Source organism: Ambystoma mexicanum, chromosome 13 (assembly GCF_040938575.1).
Source record: "Ambystoma mexicanum isolate Mex_15411 chromosome 13, UKY_AmexF1_1, whole genome shotgun sequence".
In the NCBI taxonomy this organism is placed as follows: Eukaryota; Metazoa; Chordata; class Amphibia; order Caudata; family Ambystomatidae; genus Ambystoma; species Ambystoma mexicanum.
The window spans coordinates 767,375,028-767,394,993 of record NC_090938.1 but is presented as its reverse complement, the minus strand read 5'-3'; positions in this window follow the sequence as shown (position 1 = coordinate 767,394,993).

Here is a 19,966-nt window from a genome sequence, read left to right as displayed (position 1 = left end):
GATGGACAGCGCACTAAATAGTCTGCCATCTGGCCCAGTTTCTTGTAACATTAGTACATTGAAATCGGTGTAGGTGATACATTTTTCTCGCGTACATGCCCAATCGTATCTGTGAAGATTCATCTTGAATTTATCAGGGTTAGCTAATAATTCATCAATTGACAGATCAGCGGAAACAATAATATATAACACAATGTTACGCCAAACCGTTGGGAATTTGTCTTTTGAAGCCAACATGTAGCGGGCTACAGTAGATAGTATAGTGCAGGATTCAACGCCCAACATGCATTTCCTAAAAAAGGCACACAGTTTCCAAGCCACTTGCACAGCTAAAGATGTGAGGCCAAGTTCGTACCTGATTAAGGCCATCGGGAAACAATTAGGTAATCTCAACATGGTCCTCCAGAAGCGAGCCCCTATTCTCTCACATTTTATTGGAGTCCATGGCAACATTGCCTCTAGACCATAAAGAATAGTGGGCACCATTTTTTGTTGATAGAACATAATGATATGGGAATAGGAGAATTTACCATATTTATGTGCTAGAATCTTGGCTTGTGAGATTAGGCTTTGTAGTTTCAATTCGACCGATGTAAGAAAAGTTGGGCTGGCAGTGTGACCGCTAAACATTACTCCCAAATATTTATATTGTTCTACAACCATTAAGTTGGATTGATATAGTTTCCATGAAAAGGTATTTGGCTTGTTCCCTGGTTTTACTCTACAAGTTATGATCTGCGTTTTTTCGATGTTAATCAGCAGATAGTTTTCATTAGTGTATTCCTCCAATTTAGTTAGTAGATTTTGCAATCCTCGTGGTGCCTGTGATAGCAAAACCAGGTCATCTGCATAAAGTAACCAAGCCAACTTTTGTGAACCAAGCTTGGGCGCATCTGCTAGGTCCTCGTCTAAACGGCACCCAATATCTCTCAGGAATAAGTTGAACAGAGTGGACGCCAAAATGCATCCCTGACGTAGACCACGGTGTGTTTGGAAAGTTGTGGACAACAGGCCCTGCAGTGTAAGACGCACCTGCATGGAGGTATTGGAATGTAGTAGTTTTATTAGAGTTAGAAGTGTAGAGGGGCACTTGTAGTCACTTAGTTTGATAAACAATTTCTGTCGAGTCGAAGGCGACATGAAAATCCACAAATGCCATATAAAGTGGCTGTTTTCGCTCTGCCCCTTTTGCTCTGACCATATTTAGCGCTATGATGTTAGGAATGGTACCAAGACCCGCCACAAAACCCGCCTTAAAGGGATCTCTGTTTTTAGATTCTGACGACCATTGATTGAGTTGTTTCAAAACAATGCGACTATAGATTTTCCCCGGTGCGTCAAGCAGTGCTATTGGTCTATAGCTTTGGGGTTTGGAGCGGTCTCCTTTTTTATAGATAGGAATCACAATTAAATGCTTCCAGGAGGGGGGTAGCTGTTGTTTAAGGTTTATGTGAGTGAAGATCTTAAACAGAATGTCAGCCCAATGTTGTGGATGCTGTTTGAATGTAAAATTAGAAAGACCATCAGGTCCTGGGGCTCTCGATTTGCTCACCTTATTTATGCAATTGAGGATGTCATCTTTATCAAAATCTAGTTTGAAGTGTTGGAACTCCTCAACTTCTGATGAGCAAACCAGGCTGCTTGGTTTAGCATAGAGTTGTCTGAAGTGTGTCACCCACTCTAGTTCAGATACTCCATTTACCTGGACACCGAGTTGGGAAACTGCACCAGCCTGATTTAGAGTCTCCCACGTACGAGCCGTATTTTTAGTTCGTAACAGTTCCAACATCCTCTCCCCGTCTTGTTGGTACAAGTGGGCCGTATGGGCTTGCATCCAATTTTTATGATTGGTTTTGATTTTAACTAAAGCACGTGCCCTTATGTTTGGTGGCAGCAGCATTGCTTGTCTCTTGCTTGCACGAAAACTTGCTTTTCTTCCCTGAATTTGAAGATTGAAACTATGAAGTGGCTTTTTTTTATGCGAGGTAGTAGATGTGTGATTATGGAACAATAACATTAGATCGTAGTAGTTAGTAACTCCTTCGTTAGAATTGCACTTGGATTGGCACAGAACTGTGTCTAATGCAGAGTTAAGATGTCCCATGGTGGATTCTGACCATTTTATATGGTTTAGGGCATTGTTTCCTTGAATCTCTCCCTTTCCTTGCAATTGTTGCAGAGTGGAATTGCCATTGCTTGCACGCCAAGTCAGCCTAAGCATGTTGTGGTCGCTTTGTGTGGTAGGTATTACTTGGAACTCAATTATCTTAGAAAACAATTTAGCATCTACATAAAGAAAGTCAATGATTGCTTTTGCTTTCACTCTTTTCCACGTATGTTTGGGTGGGATGTCATTTAGACATGCTCCATTAACCATGTGTAAACTGCGTGATTTTATAAAATGTGACCATTGCAACATTCGAGCCTGATTCTGGGTAGTGACAGGGTCCAAACAATGTAAGAACAAATCACCAGCAACTATGATGTGTGACACATCAGATGAAAGTGATATTTGATCGAAAACATCATTTTGATCGTTAAAGAATACTTCAATAGAAATCGCTCTAGGATTCCAGTACAAATTAACTATTGCATAGCTAGTCTGATGATCTACAAACTTTGTTAATTGAGTATGCACATTTGGAGATAACCAGGAAGAGAGGGTCACATTTGAGTTGGTCTTAACACCTGTCAGGAGGCCCAAAGTTGGCCATCCCTTCAGACCCCTCGAAGCTGGTATTAACAATACATCATGATTATCCCAAATAGGGACATTGATCAGCCAAGTTTCTTGGAGAACCACTATATCGTATCTCTCAATGGCATTGTTGGTTTTATTTAGCAAGTGCACAAAACCACATGTGTGCCAGCAAGCCAATGAGAGTACCTTTTGACTTACAGGTATGTCTAGTTAGCTGTTATTCTTGACACAGTTACAACGACATGCATTTTGATCTTGCGACCTTTGTCTTGTAGTATAATTTATTGTATTTTGGAGTACAACGCTCCACTGAATATGATAACATTATTGCCAGCAATAATGTGGCACACATATAGCCAGCCCTATGTTGCTAGCATAACATATGGGCATGCAGATGGAGACAGGCTGCAGGTTTAAAAGTGCACCAGAATGTATATTTTTTCTTTTCTCTTCATTGAAAATATTCACAGGAGACTACATTAGCTATCTAATTGATTGACTTAATTAACAAATACTGATCACTAATACTAACTCATTAACACTATAATGTGCTCTCCATGTGGAAAATGAGGTAGAAATACATGTTTTGAGATTCATTTTAAACGTGCATTTTTTTTCTCTCTGTTCACTGTGTTAGCTGGAAGCAAAATCTGCATGCCAGGAAATGAGTTTAGATACAGTTTCTTACTGTAAAAATTGAACTATTGTGGAAGGAGGGAGGATACAGCCTTTTGAATTTGATTGGTGCAGAGTGTCTGCAGTGATTCCACGTAGGCATGGGGGGATGCAACAGAGTTCTGCTGGACAAAGTCTGACAGAACTAAATTCAGATTGCTTTGGCTGAGCTGCTGAGATGGAGGATCTGAGACTGGGCTGTGAGGCAGGTCCAGTCTCACTTGGCACCGGCTTGAGAATTCCATGTTCTCGCTGTGCACTTCAAGCTTTAAAGATTACGAGGACAACCCTGGAACCATTCCTCGAAGGCCAGCGCAGGGAGGTCGCGTGTGAACTGAGGTTGTGTGCTGTACGGTTGACCTTCTATAAATATCAGGCAGGGAGAATAGCAATAGGGAATCAATGTGTTTAATTGCCACGTTATAATGTTGCAAAATGAATGTTGTTCCATCGCTGTAATTTTTTCCTTCTTATTGTTACAAATAATGTGGAGTGAATTTCGTTTTATTGCTGCATTTGTTTTCTCTTCTGTTTGTTACAGATAAAGTGGCAGCCAGAAGGGTAAGGTGTTATTTTGAAATGCAATTGTGTATAATACAAGTATAATGTACACAAACTGTGTAGAGTGTTTTTTCTTTTTGTCTTTTTCTTTGGTGCATCTAGAATAATATTTCGGGAGAAGAGGAAGATTTTTAGGTAATACATGTAATACAGATGGAGTAATATCATTAGCAATGAAAAATAGCTGTGTGCGTGTTTCCACTCAGTGTGGTGTCTGAGTGGAATCTAATACAATAGATATTGCTGGGCGTACATAAATCAGCAAAGAGGCCTATGGAAACATAGATCGCTAATGTATATAAATTAGTAATAGTACCACAGGTTATTGAGAATGCTAAATGTGAAATTGTGGTATTTCTGAATGTAGGTCCGAGGCCTCTAGAGATCATACGAACAGTCTAAGCAAAAAAAAGGGTTTTGTATGTTGGGGCCACAAATAAAAACAGAAAACCTATGCTCACCAAAATACCACCAAACAATACTGTATACCACTAACTGATCCCATATAATGTAATAAGGAATGGTCACTGAAAGGAAATAAGGCCAAACCCAATCTAAATGCAAGGAGTAGTCATCGCCAAATTACCATTATTTTTGGCGGTAAGAAAATAGCACCAGGCCCCGAATTTACACAAAATATCCTACAGGTTGTCTCCCGATTTACTCTGTATAACAGAGACCTGCTTTACTCCATCAGCTGAGCCTGATATTGTGCAAGTGCTCCCTTTGCATTATGCTATTCTTCATCTTGACAGAGCCCCCCCTGCCCCCCTCCAGGAATAGGTGGGGGCTTGGCTTTCATTCATTTAGCAACTCTAACCTTTCCCATACTTGCTGTGAGCCATAATCTTCCCTGTGAACTGTTGTTGACTCGGAGTCCGTGGTCCTCCAATATATCGATGTATCTACTGGTGGTTTACAGGCCCCCCTCCCTATCGTTCACCAATGGTGCTCTTGATTTCACACAACTGGTTGCTCATCTGGTCTTGACATACCCTGATTTGTCTATTATGGGAGATTTTAATGTTAGGCCGAATAATCCCACTGACTTATATGCAAAAAAATGTGATTAGCACTGGCTGATTTAGGACTTTCCTTGTGTAATCATTTAGCAATGCATCGAAAGGGAAATGTACTTAGTTTAATGTTTTCATCTGAGAAAGATCAGGTGGCAGTATTTACTCCATTTCCGGATCTTTGGTCCGAACATGTTGTTCTTCCCTATACCCTTTTCTGTGCTACCCCTGCTGGCGGCACATCTAATATTTCCTGCCAACAGCGGCCGTGGAGGAAGGTATCTCCTACTACTGTTGTTAAACATCTTGTGGGAAGCACTAGTGATTTTACTGCCAAAGAGAAACAGAATCCTTGTGAGTGTGATGATAGAGGTGGCAAATGCTCTTGCACCAATCAAAGCTCGTAAATCTCGAGCTAAGCCTACAGCTCCTTGGTTCAATGGTGAGCTGAGGACCATGAAGCAACTATGCCGCCAATTGGAACGCATATGGAGAAGGGGATATGACTTGGACTCTGAGCTTCTCTGTAAGCAGTCAGTGCTTCAGTATCAGGGAGCCGTCCAAGCCGCTAAATCTCAACATTTTGCTGAGCAGATATCAGCTTCCTGCTCAGCACGAGAACTCTTCAAAGTAGCAAAAGGGCTCTCATCTGTATCCCCTTCTATTGATCCTTTGCGCTCACAAGCACAGTGTGATCTCATTCATTCTTTTTTTGATGAAAAGATTCAGAGAATTTGTAATTCTGCTGCGGGTAATGAGACAGATGAACGTGAAGATAGGTTTTGGAAGCAGCTGAGAAACAAAATAATTATTCCTGGGATGGATCAGTTTGAGGTTGTTAGAGATGATATGGTCAGGGCGGCCCTTCAGAGGTTGAAGTCGTCCTCACTGGCCGACTCGATTCCTGTCTGGGTGCTTCAAACCCCATCGGCCGAGGTGATCCCACTTTTTACTGCAGCTTTGCAGTCTTCTGTTTCTCTGGGCTTCGTTCCTGAGGCTTTGAAACATGCACTTGTTTCCCCTCTACTGAAAAAGCCTCCGCTAGATCCAGCCTTGGCCTCTAATTGTCGGCCAATTTCACTTTTACCATGTGTCATGAAACTTATGGAGGCCTTGCATCCATTTCAATCTGGCTTCCGCCCCATCAGGGGTGCGTAATAGTTAATGATTTCAGTCCTGGATGACTTGACATGCCTCCAAGACCGCAGGGAGGTTGGAGTTTTGATTTGGCTGGACCTCTCCGCGGCCTTTGATACTATTGACCGTGGTATTCTGCTAAGGGCCTGGAGAGGAGAGGAATTTCCAGGGCACCGCTTGCCTAGTTTACGTCTTTTCTTTCGAAGTGCACGCAAACAGTGTTGTTATTTCCTTTTCAATCCTCTCCGAGGTCCGTGGCCTGTGGTGTCCCCCAGGTATCTTCCCTGTCCCAGCTGCTTTTTAATGTATATCTGCGTCCCTTGGCAGACTTAATTCAGGACAAGGAAAGGTTCTAGGCCTACGCCGATGATACACAGATACTCTTTCAGCTTGATTCTCCAGAAAGAGCTCCCCCGTCTCGATTGAGGAATTGCCTTCTAGCAGTGGGGGACTGGATGGCCAAGAACGAATTGAAGTTGAACGGTGCAAAGACTGAGATTATGATAACAGGTGCTGCTGAATCGCAGGCAGCCTGGACCATTGACGTTTGGCCAGACTCTCTTGGCCCTTTTCCAGCCCCTGTCAATTCCGTCAAAAGTCTTGGTGTTAAAGTTCAGTCCTCAGGTTTCCCGGGAGCTGCAAATTGCATCAGTATGCAACTCCGGGTTCTTAAAGCTTAACATTTTGAGGAAGACTTTGCCATTTCTACCCTCTATTGATTACTGCAATGGAATCTATCTTGGCCAGCCAGCTTTTTTGGTTCAAAGACTGCAGCTCCTTCAGAATGCTTCAGCCCAGCTGGCTCTTGGAGCTGGTCGAATGTCCCACTCCCAAGATCTTCTTCGTCAATTGCACTGGCTTCCTGTACATAGTCGCACCGAGTTTAAAACTCTCTGTAGTTCTCATCGGGCCTTCTATCAGCTGGGTGCTGAGTATCTGCAGACGAAACTCATTCCTTACACTCCCTCAAGGCGACTCCATTCAGAGTCTCAGAAACGTCAGATGGTCCTTCACTTCCAAAGAGCACGGGTCAGTGGTCGTGCTTTCTCCACCCTCGCAGCTGGTCTGTGGAACTCACTACCAAATCACTTGCGAAGCATTGATGATCATTTAGCATTTTGAAAAGCTCTTAAGACATATCGTTTCTAGTTTCTGGCCACTGTCTGTAGAACTCCGGAGTGGACTCTCCCACAGGCTGTTTCTTAGCACCTAGATGCCTTCTGGCTGCAGTTCGCGCTTTATAAATGCTAATACATTACATTAATGTAATTCTGTATATTTAATTAGTACTCCGCTTTAGTTTCAAGCAACTTGGTATGCAAGGAAATTAACGAATAGAAAATAACAAATAACTTTTTCAACGAAACATAAAAAAACAAAAATACCCAAAATTAAAGGTAAGTATATATGGGGTGTGGGGTAAGGGGTTAAAACAGGTAGTGCAGTAGTTGGGATTGGGTAAGAATCATAGGGAAACGTGGGGCTCGGGGGGACCCCCCCAAATGAAATTAAAAAAGTGTCTTTTTTGTTATTTATTTTTCATGAAAAATGTTATTTCCTATTTCGTTAATAACACATGTAACCGAAGCACTTGCCCCCTTAGGCTAATGTTAGCTTTTGTAAGTCACCTGTTTTCTTTTATACATTTTGTTTCAGTTTGTTTTGTCCCTTGTATATGTCCTCATTTTATTGGACTGTGGGATGTGGTTGAAGTTGTATAACATTAGGTGGGTGGGTGGTGGCTGGAGGTGAAGGTTATGAGGAAACTGAAGGTGAACAGAGGGATGTAGTTGGAGGTGGACAGTGGGATGTGGTTGAAGTTGTATAACATTAGGTGGGTGGGTGATGGCTGGAGGTGAAGGTTAGGAGGAAGCTGAAGGCGAACAGAGGGATGTAGTTGGAGGTGGACAGTGGGATGTGGTTGAAGTTGTATAACATTAGGTGGGTGGGTGGTGGCTGGAGGTGAAGGTTAGGAGGAAGCTGGAGGTGAACAGAGGGATGTAGTTGGAGGTGGACAGTGGGATGTGGTTGAAGTTGTATAACATTAGGTGGGTGGGTGGTGGCTGGAGGTGAAGGTTAGGAGGTCGCTGACGGTGAACAGAGGGATGTAGTTGGAGGTGGACAGTGGGATGTGGTTGAAGTTGTATAACATTAGGTGGGTGGGTGGTGGCTGGAGGTGAAGGTTAGGAGGAAGCTGAAGGTGAACAGAGGGATGTAGTTGGAGGTGGACAGTGGGATGTGGTTGAAGTTCTATAACATTAGGTGGGTGGGTGGTGGCTGGAGGTGAAGGTTAGGAGGAAGCTGAAGGTGAACAGAGGGACGTAGTTGGAGGTGGACAGTGGGATGTGGTTGAAGTTGTATAACATTAGGTGGGTGGGTGGTGGTTGGAGGTGAAGGTTAGGAGGAAGCTGAAGGTGAACAGAGGGATGTAGTTGGAGGTGGACAGTGGGATGTGGTTGAAGTTGTAGAACATTAGGTGGGTGGTGGTTGGAGGTGAAGGTTAGGAGGAAGCTGAAGGTGAACAGAGGGATGTAGTCGGACGTGGACAGTGGGATGTGGTTGAAGTTGTAGAACATTAGGTGGGTGGGTGATGGCTGGAGGTGAAGGTTAGGAGGATGCTGAAGGTGAACAGAGGGATGTAGTTGGGGTGGACAGTGGAATGTGGCTGAAGTTGTAGAACATTAGGTGGGCCGGTGGTGTTTGGAGGTGAAGGTTAGGGGGTAGCTGAAGGTGAATTTAGGAATCTTTTGGACTTGCTCGTTGCCGCGTTTGTTAGGGTAGTTTGGTTTTTTGTTTTATTTTTAGTTGCACCTAATACTGATTTTGGCAACAAGCATTTTAGTCCTTTACTTCTCTTTTATTCCCTCATTTTTCTTATTCGAGTTTGTTTGGAATACTTCATAGACTGAAGGTGCAACCTCACCCTTCAAAGTTGGTATCGTTTCATTCTCAATTCTCGGTGCTTCATCTGAAGCTGGGTCTCGTACATCACCCAAGGCCAAGGCCTCCAGTGCAGATGTTATACCCACTGCGATGACCTTAGGTGGATCTTCCAAGCTTCTATTATGACGGGAAGTATTGATAGGGAATGGAAGGGCCATGAAGCTGAGACCGGGATGAGACAAGCGATCAGCACGTTGTAGTTCAGTCGCTACCCAGTCAACTTTGGAGTCCAATAGGCCAAGCATAGGGCTTTGGGCCTCTACTTTTTTATCCAATACTTCAGAAATGTGTATAAGACTGTGAAAGCCTCTGGTAATAGCACTTAAGGCTGTTTCCCAGGCAACAGGGGGATGGGGTTGAAATCCAAAGGAGGGTCTCGCCGTGGGTTTATTAAACGACATTTGCGATGAGGCGGTGGTGTCGGTGAAGATTCTACTGACTCTGGGTGCAGTATTGGGGACTGCGATGAAGTTGGGGGAGGGCTCCTTGATTTGGTTATAATGTGGGCCACTGATAGAGCCAGAGTCTTCTCAGATGATTGACGCATGGGCGAGTTTGGTAGCAGTGAGGCAGGCTTCTTCCAGGTTGGATCCGGTAATCGAGCAGGAGGAGCTATGGGGATCTGCGCTATTAAGCCTGTTCCTTTCATATTCGTAGCCGCCTGAGCATGTGAAATTGGGTGATGCGACAATCGCGCCGCAGGATAAGTCGCGGGCGGTTGCAGAGTTTTAGTCTCGGTGTCATTTGGATTCTCGAAGGAGTCGCAGGTATGCGCGCTGTCATTTGGGCAACTAGAGATGACTGTGCGTGCGCTGGTAAGGCTTGCAGAAATTGCGAGGGCCTGCAATCTTTGTGATCCTCATTGTGAATACTGGGGGCATGCGCGGGGGCCGAGACCGCTGGTTTTTGGGTCGAGATTGCCCAAAGCACTCGTTTGTCCATGCAGATGGATTTCAGGCATTTTTTTAGCTCAGTTTTACATCTCTGGGCGGGCGCTCCGTGGGAGTCCTTGGGCTCCGATGATACAGATAAAGGGGGTGGGGGGGGCAAAACAGCATTCTTTAGAAAACCCCCACAATCAGGCATTGCTGTTTTAAGCGTGTACCCGGCCATGGGAGAGAAAGCCAGGTTAGCACAAGGAGCGGGAGGCCGCCGAGGGCTGGCAGCTGCACAGCTAACAACCTAACAGCACTCACGTGCACGCCACGATGCGCATGATAAATGAGATCCCTGTGGCGTTGCCCCGTGAGGGAGACGCGCACGCGGCGACGTGACGTTGCACGTCGCCGCGTGCGTCTTAAATAAACGGGGCGTTCCCGGCCGCGGCAGAGCGACCGGGGAGCCCGAAGCACACAGACGTGTCTGGTCTGAGTCTGTGGGTGGAGGGGCTCACGGGCACGCATGGGGGCACCCAGAGACCCCCAACAGTGGCGACGAGTGTTGGATGCCCGGGCCCGGCGGTGATAGCGATCCCGGATAATTTTTCTCCGACGACGAAACATCCGCGGATGTTTCGTCTCACGCTGTGGCCGCGGACCATACACGCGGCTGGCGGCCATCTTGCGCACGTGGCTGAGGAACTTCCGAAAGCTCCGGTTTGGAGTCGGAAGGCCATCCAAGCCCAATTTTTGGATTTGCTGACTGCGGGCAGCCTAACCCGCAGGCCCATGCCTGAATTTTGATGTTTTGGCCAATTTTCAGTCTGTAACGTCGTGTGGTAGCTGGAAGATGGACTGAGGCGGCTGGGCCTTCTCAGCCCACTCCATTTTTGAAGCTCAATTTTTGGAACATTTGGTTCAAGGACCCTCTTCAACCCCTTCATCATCACGTGGGTGATGGCATACCCGCTCCTGAGATCCACGTTGGAACAAGACGCCTCAAGGTAGCCTCTTTAACCCTTTCATCATCACGAGGGTGGTGGCAGTGTGGGGAGAGGTGCAAGTTGCGGCCCTCAGGACTGGAACGAGGGTGCCTGTGCGCTTGGGCCTATGAGTGATTTCGGCGCCCTGGAGGGTGCGACTGCCACGACCTCGGAGGATTCGCAGGACGAAGTCCTGGCAGATTTGTTTCAACAGAATCCCCCACAGCCAACCCCGCATCCTGCGACGTCTGGGCTGCCTACACCCACGGTTGGTGCCGCTCTTCCCCTGAACCAACCACCACCCCTGGCCATGGCCCAAGCCAGGGCGCAAGCGGCCCTGCAGCCCATTCCGGAGTTTGACGCTACGGGTCCTCCGTCCAGCCTGGGCCCCCGATGGAGAAGATGGATCGGACGGCTGGACATGTACTTTCGGGCCGCCCAGGTCACGGACAATGACAGTAGAGTGGCTACGATGCTGTATTCGGCCGGAGCAGCTGTACAGGAGATATTTGAGTCGTTAACTCCGGTGGACAACTCCTATGACCAAGCCAAAGCCGTCCTCCTCGCGCATTTCATTCCCCTTGCCAACGTGGACTATGAGAGGTTCGTCATGCTGTCGGCCAGACAAAAGGAGGATGAAACGCTCAACACCTTCTATGGCCGCCTGCGCCGCCTATCCCAAGGGTGTGCGTGGGGGGATGCGGAGGATATGATGAGGACCATGCTAATCCAGGCATGTTCATCTGGCAAGTTGAGGCGACAGGTCCTGAGAGAGCCCGGACTCACCCTGCCCAGAATCCTGGAGCTCGGGCGGTGCCATGAGGTGGCGGAGGCCCGTGCCAACAAGATGGAGGCCGGATCCCGCGCAGCGAGGCCGGAAGAGGTGTGCGCTGTCTGGCGAGGCGGCAGAGGGGTGCGAAGGCCCGGTGGGGCTCCCAGAGACAGAGCTGGTAAGCCAGTGGAGTCATGCCAGAAGTGCGGCTATGACCTCCCCCACTCGTCTGAGTGCATGGCAATAGGAAAGATCTGCGGACGCTGTGGGGTGCCCGACCACTTCTCGAGGGTGTGCAGGGCGACCCTGCCTGTACTGATTCCGAGAGGACAACCTCGTCTGTGGACCCCTCGCCAAAACCGCCCGCCCAATGTAGCTCAGGTGGAACAGGCGGGAGAGGAGACGCCGGCGGAAGAAGCGGAGGAAGAGGATGAGGAGAATATCTTCTTCGTCTCCAGCATGGAAGTCCTCAAGGGGAGGAGCAGGAGACAGCCGAGATGCGTCGTGGAGGTGAACTGCTCACCGGTCCCGGTGCTGGTCGACACGGGGGCCTCAGTCAATGTAATGGCGAGAGGACATTATGCCGCGCTCAACCCACCCCCGAGGCTGGCGACGCCGAGAGCCCGCATCTTTGCATTTGGTGGGCGGGAGCCCCTGCCACTGGACGGTGCATTTGTCGCCATGGTGGGGCATGACGGGTCGAAGATCAAGGCCCGCTTCTACGTGACTCCGGTGAGCAGCAACACCCTGTTGAGTTGTGCGGCAGCGGAGGCTCTTGGCATAGTGAGCTTCGCGTACTCAGTCTACTTAGAGGACATCAACGATCTGCTGGACAAATATGCTGACATCTTTAAAGGGATTGGGAGAATGAATGGTGACCCCGTGAGGCTCCACATTGATGAGTCGGTGCAGCCCGTGGCTCTGAAACACAGGCGGATCCCGTTTCATCTAAGGGACCAGGTGGACAGGGAACTAGACAACCTGGTGAACCTGGATATAATCGAAAAGGTGGAGGGCCCCACACCATGGGTATCCCCTATCGTAGTGGCGAGGAAACCAAAACAGCCGGACTCCGTCCGGATCTGTGTGGACATGAGGCTGCCCAACAAGGCCATCAGGAGAGAACGACACCTGACCCCGACAATCGATGACATCATTGCTGAAGTGCAGGGGGCCCGGTTCTTCTCTAAGTTGGACTTACGAGCTGGATACCACCAAGTTGTCCTCCACCCAGAGTCCCGATATATTACAACCTTCACTACCCACAGGGGGCTCTATCGATACAAGCGGCTGAGTTTCTGAGTGTCGTCAGCAGCCGAGGTATTTCAGAACTTGATCCGAGGCGCTCTCGCAGACCTGGAGGGCGTCCTAAACATTAGTGACGACATTCTGGTCTTTGCCAGGACTGAACTTGACCATCTGAAACGTCTGGCCAAGACCCTCGAGAGGCTGCAGTCGCTGGGGCTCACTCTCCACAAGGACAAGTGCGAGTTCCTCCGCCCGACCATTGAGTTCTTTGGTTTCATCTTCAAGGAGGGCGGTGTATCTCCGGACCCCAGGAAGGTCCAGGACATCAGGACCGCGCGCCCCCCTGAGTCGGCATCAGATGTGCGGAGCTTCCTGGGAATGGTAACATACTGTGGGCGCTTCATCAGGAATCTCGCCTCGAGGTCGGAGCCTCTGAGGGCCCTGACGAAAAAGGATACCACCTGGCAGTGGGGCCCGTTGGAACAGTCGGCGTTCGAGGACATCAAAGGCGCCCTGACAGCAGATGATACCGTGGCTTTTTTTGACCCCGCCCTGGAGTCCGAGATTGTGGTGGACGCCAGCCCGTTTGGCCTCGGTGCTGTGCTCACCCAAGTGGGCAGAGATGGGGGAATAAGGCCAGTGGCATATGCCAGCAAAGCCCTCTCCGAGACCGAACAGAGATACTCGCAGATTGAACGCGAGGCCCTGGCTGTCTTGTGGGGCTGTCGGCATTTTCGGCTTTATGTGCTGGGGAGACCCGTGACAGTGGTAACGGACCACAAGCCGCTGCTTCCGATCATGGCCGGATCATCCTCAAAACCACCAGCCAGAATCGAGAGGTGGATGTTGGCCCTTCTGGAGTATAGCGTCACCCTGATCTACCGGCCGGGTGCCAACAATGCGGCTGACTACCTGTCCAGGCACCCGGTGGGCGGTGGAGGACCCGCACAAGACTTGTGTGCTGAGGAAGCCGACGACCACGTCAGGATGGTGGTAGAGGGTGCCACCCCCAACGCAATGCCGCTACCCGAACTGGAGAGTGCTGCGGCCAACGACGAGTGCTTCCGCATCTTGAGGAGCTCGATGCGGTCGGGGTCCTGGAAGTCCGTGCTGGAGTTGGTGGCAGGGTGCACTCAAGAAGCTAAAGTGACCCTCGAGCAACTCTGGAAGGTAAAGGACGAACTGTCCTTCACGGAGTCGGGCCTGCTGCTGCGGGGCGATCGCCTGGTGGTGCCGGGCTCCAAGGTCCATGAAGTCATCAACCTGGCACACCAGGGGCACCAAGGGGCCGCCAAGACAAAGGCGAGACTGAGGCTGAAGGTGTGGTTTCCCGAGCTAGAAAAAAAAGTGGACGACTTCGTAGCGGCCTGTGTGTGGTGCCAGGCGGCCTCCCCAGTCCAGCGGGAGCCTGAAATCGAAGTAATGCCACGAGGGACCCGGCCGTGGGAGGTCGTACATGTGGACTTCGGATCCACGGCCGTAGGCACTCACTTCCTGGCCATTGTGGATGAATACTCCCGGTACCCTGAGGTGGAATTCGTCGAGTCGGTGGCATTTGAGCACGTGGTGGGCGCTGTGGAGAAAATCTTTGCCACCCATGGGTTTCCCGTGACTCTGTGCTCGGATAATGGGTCCCCATTCCAGAGCGCTAAGTTCTCGGAATTTCTGGAGAGCTGTGGAGTGGCGCACCGGAAGGTGTCCCCGCTGTGGCCCCGTGCGAACGGGGACGCGGAGAGGCTGATGAGGACATTGAACAAAACATTCCGGATAGCCCAGGGACAGGGCCAGCCCCTCCAGCGGGCGCTATACCAGTTTTTGAGAGTGTACCGCACCACCCCACACGCCTCGACGGGGGTGGCCCCGGCTGAAGTCCTGTTCCGAAGGTGCCCCCGAGGTCTCCTCCCGGAGGTACATGAAAAGGAACCCGGCGTAATAGATGACCAACGGGTGGAAGCGGAGCGACAGGCAAGGACACATCAAGAGAACATACGGCGGGGTCTTCGTCCGCAGCGGCTGGAACCGGGCGACGAAGTGCTGATCAGGAATCGGCATCCCCACGGAAAACTCTCGCTCCCATATGAACCGGAGCCGCTGGACGTGGTGGCAGTAAAGGGATCGATGGTAACGGCCTCGGACGGGAAGTCGGCCGTCACTCGAAATGTGAGTTTCTTTAAGAAACTGGGGGACTCTCGAGCTGAGCTCCCGCCTGACCCGGATGAGACTGTCCTCCCGGATGAAGATACCCCCCGGGGGGAACTCGTGGGGTCGCCATAACGAGGCACTGGAGCAGCTGGGAATCCGGCGGCTGAGGTAGGCGGGAGGTACCCCCAGAGGGCTGGGCGAGGGAGACCTGCCTATCTTGGAGACTATGTGCTGGGGCCGATTGACTGTGTTCCGGAGTAAGGGGAATCGGGAGGCTGACATTAAAGGGGCATGGGCTCTGAGTTTGTAATTGTTATGTTGTGTGCAGTGCAATTTTTGGAAGTGTCTGTTGTTGTTGTTCCTCCCGGAAAAAGGAGGAGTGTGGCGTTGCCCCGTGAGGGAGACGCGCACGCGGCGACGTGACGTTGCACGTCGCCGCATGCGTCTTAAATAAACGGGGCGTTCCCGGCCGCGGCAGAGCGACCGGGGAGCCCGAAGCACACAGACGTGTCTGGTCTGAGTCTGTGGGTGGAGGGGCTCACGGGCACGCATGGGGGCACCCAGAGACCCCCAACAATCCCGAGTGTTGCACTCAACCCCGTAGTTCACAACCTCTCAACCTCTCGTCTCGATAATTCTGCAAATATGGAAACAAGGGGGACTATCACAGTGCAAAGAATTGGCAGCATGATGAAGCTCTTGCAAAGTGTATGCACTGATGTGATGTATTTATTGTATTGGTTATTTATAAGGCGCACTAGACATCACACAAGGTGTTTCCAGATTGCCACGTGACCCTGTGTCATGCAGCGTCAATTGGTAATGATTGCAATTCAAAAAGATTAAAAACAAATGCCTCCATTTACCACTCAACATAATATCCGCGTCAGGGCTGTGATGGCAACTCTCTAACCACACGTGACTCAATAGAATATCTCAACAATGAGGAACAATGGATACAAACTACAGAACTCAAAAAGAAATCCAAGTTCACACCCAATTTCCTGGGTGGCAACGCCATTGAGATCTTTCAAAAAGCAGCGACCTCCGACCTCCATGACCCGGAAGAGCGATTCAGGAATCAAAGGCGCCTTTCCGGGCATAATCTGAAGAGGAATTAAATAATAGCTTTAGAAGAACTCAACACCAGCTTCCTTCATAGAACTATGTCTCTAGGTCTCGCGGACCCGCTTCCTTCATAGAACTATGTCTCTAGGTCTCGCGGACCCGGCGCTGGTTTAGAGGCGGGTTCTTATGGGCATGTCAGGCCCAACACGGATATTATTTGGCTCGAGCGCCCTCACGTGGTGGAAGGCGGTATTTCATAAATCTTAATGATTATTTATGACACAGTGAGTAGAGGGACTTCACTATTTTCTTAGTAAGTATAGTGGAGTACTAGGGTTACTCACTGCAATTGTTCCTATGGAAATAGGCTCACTGCTTAGTAAGATGGATGGCCCTTCGGCGGATGCTTCCATTTCCTTGTGGCTCCTTTCTTTGGTTTCTCAGGTTCTGTCCCGCAGCATTGCCTTGATCATTTTTATGAAGTGAACTAATTCATGTTTTGTTTTCCCCTCCCCCTCCCCCTCCCCCTCCCTCTCCCTCTCCCTCTCTCTCTCTCTCTCTCTCTCTCTCTCTCTCTCTCCCTCTCCCTCTCTCTCCCTCTCTCTCTCTCTCTCTCCCTCTCCCTCTCTCTCCCTCTCTCTCCCTCTCTCTCTCTCTCTCTCTCTCTCTCTCTCTCTCTCTCTCTCCCTCTCTCTCTCTCTCTCCCTCTCCCTCACTCTCTCCTGATCCACAAACTTGCAATTGTGTTACATTTTTTGGGGCTTATTGTTATAAATATTGTGTTATTTACAATCTGACATTTACAATCTGACATTTTAATTGTGTGTTTGCACATTGGCTGCTCTGTTATTTTGGGGTCACATGTTTCGGGTGACATAACTTTACTTATCTCACGTATTATACAGCCTTGAAAAAGACCCACGTAGGGTCGAAACACGCGTTGGCTTTCGTTTTCGGGAACTGGCACAGTGTCTCTTAATATGTATTATTACTTTTGAAATGTCTGGTAAAGTCCTGAGACACTATTAAATAATTGTTTCAAGTTGGAGTCACCCAGTCAGAATGTGCGTGTTTCCTGTCACCATGCGCGTGAGTGTCGAGGTTCATTGCGTCACTTGGGTGACCTTATTGAAGTGGGGTGGGCATACACTCTGCCTACCTAGAGACACACTGCATGCGTTGACATGCCATATACACTCATGACAGTTCCCCAGCGCAGTCGATACCCAGTTCTTATGCCCAGGCCTTCTCCAGTGCCCTGAGTCCTAACCACAGTCCTTTCATAGTTGCTCTCCACCTTATTACTATCAAACTCGATTATTGTTACTGCCACTTACACCCATGGGATCGCAAGTGGTGGTAAAGCGGTGTTAATCCCCATTTTCAGAGTTCATAGGACTCCATGGGGATTTCAGAGGCTACGCACACCACCGTACAGCGGTGACACAATTACCGCCGCACTACGTGCACCAGTGTACATCGGTGCTGCAATTACCGCCGCATTACGCGCACCACCGCACCTGTAATGATTCCCTCGGCCCTCCTATGTATGGTGGAAGCTAAACAACATGAGCCCTTGCACACCCTGGTGCATGGCACAGCAGCATCACTCATGTCCACCCTCAGGCAAGCATCGCAAGACCCCATTAGGGATCTGGAAGAATGTCTTTGCTATATTGCGGGCATCCGCTTTCCCAGATCAGCAAATATGCCAAGTGATTTCATAGGCATCAGACCTCTGAGCTTTCTGCTGGGCACAGCAACATACTCTTTCCCAGGTCCCAGAGCAGAGCCAGTATCTTACACCCTTAGGAGAGGTCAGAGCTACATGTATGTAGCTACTCCCAGCCCTGGGCCAGCTGGCAGCTGCTGTGCCCACTTAAGAAAGAAAAACAGCGTGTGCATTAGAATAATGCAGCAATGCCAGGTGACCCTTGTACAGCAACTTGTCTAGGGACACTGGGGATGACGCTTCTCCTTGACTCTGTTTGGGGGGGATCACAAAGAAAGGTTATGAGGTGAGGACCAGGCTGGGGCTCCTAAAACGCCCCCCTGTCTCACTCGCTGCTTGCTCCAAGAACACTTAGAAAGGAGCCAGCCTTGCGGGTCCTGGCACCAGAATGGCTGCACCCCCGATTACCAACTAAAAAGGTCAGAGTGAAGATCAGTCTAAGCTCATTCCTACCTCCACAGCACAGCTACATGCCACCTTGACCCCGAGTCCTGGGGTCATGATCCTGGCTGAGTGCTATAGAATGGAAACATGTCTTACACATGTATAGGGCGGTACCCGCCTCCCCCACCGCCTAAAGCCACCCATGGAAACACATGTCTTTCTTAGGACTTTCCTGTGTGCCTCCTCAGGGCGATGGGTTTGGGTGTGAGGGTGTGTGTGCGTAGCCCCTCTCCATAGGGAAATAGATGAGGCACCGCAGTGAGGCGTTTTCAAAGGGATTTTCAATCTCAGAGCATCAGGGGCAGCTGCAAAGCAGGACTGAGGCGCCTCAAACAAGGTTTTTTTGAGGCAATGCTCAAAAAACAGGTGTGCTCCGCAACAGAATTGAGGTACATTGCTACAGCAGCAGAAGGGTGGGTGTGCAGCTGGTCAGGATGTGGGTGCACTGTGGACCCCACATTAGAATAGTATGCTTGTCATTTGCAGTGCTGCGTGTCAGGATTGAGGTGCTTTGCTAGAGCTGTGTGACAAAGCCGGTAGTTACAGCAACAGAAGGGTGGGTGTGCAGCTGGTCAGGATGTGGGTGCACTGTAGACCCCACATTAGAATAGTATGCTTGTCATTTGCAGTGCTGCGTGTCAGGATTGAGGTGCTTTGCTAGAGCTGTGTGACAAAGCCGGTAGGTAGAGCAACAGAAGGGTGGGTGTGCAGCTGGTCAGGATGTGGGTGCACTGTGGACCCCACATTAGAATAGTATGCTTGTCATTTGCAATGCTGAGTGTCAGGATTGAGGTACATTTCTAGAGCTGTGTGACTAAGCCGGTAGGTACAGCAACAGAAGGGTGGTTGTGCAGCTGGTGAGGGTGTGGGTGCACTGTGGCCCCACATTAGAATAGTATGCTTGTCATTTGCAGTGCTGCGTGTCAGGATTGAGGTGCACTGGCCGGGAGCAGTGTTTGGCACTGTGTGCTTGAATAGCAGGAGTGCTGCACTCCAGCAATGGCACACCCTGTGCAGTAGTGGAGTGAGTGCTGCAGGCCAGATTGAGAAGCATTAGCAAAGCTGTGTGTGGGGTAATGGCAGTGGGGGCAGTGGCTCGGTGCCGAGAGAAAGCAGCTCAGCTGGTTGTGGGCTGCACTCCTGCAAACACAGTCTGAAGTTGTTTCTGCAGAGATGTACCTGGCTCCCAGCCATTCTGCAACACACTGACAGATCTGTGCAGGCCTTCAGCTGCTGCAGGGCAATGTTGGGGTGAGTAGTGGTGCGGGGTTCACAAGGGGTGCATTGCTTGGGCTGCTTTCCCTCATCCCCGAAATAACCCAAGCGGCAGCCAGCAAGATTAGGGTGCATGGCCAGATGCCCTTGCAAAGCAACAGGCAGCACTTGCAAGAAATGGGGTACACCTCCAACACAAAGCCCTGAATGACAGCGAGCAGGAGCTGATACAAGGCGTGCACACGTCACTTGCACACAAATACCAAACTCACTTTTGCATCCATTAAATATGACTCATTCTGCCTAAACACTTCTCTAAAGCTTTACTGATGCGACTTTTCCTAAAAGTCCATAGTCACGGATTTCATGTCTACTACGTATGTTTCTAGGGCACCATTTGGTCTGGGGAGACACAGCAGCTTGTGTTAGCAGCTGGCGCCGAGCCAATCAG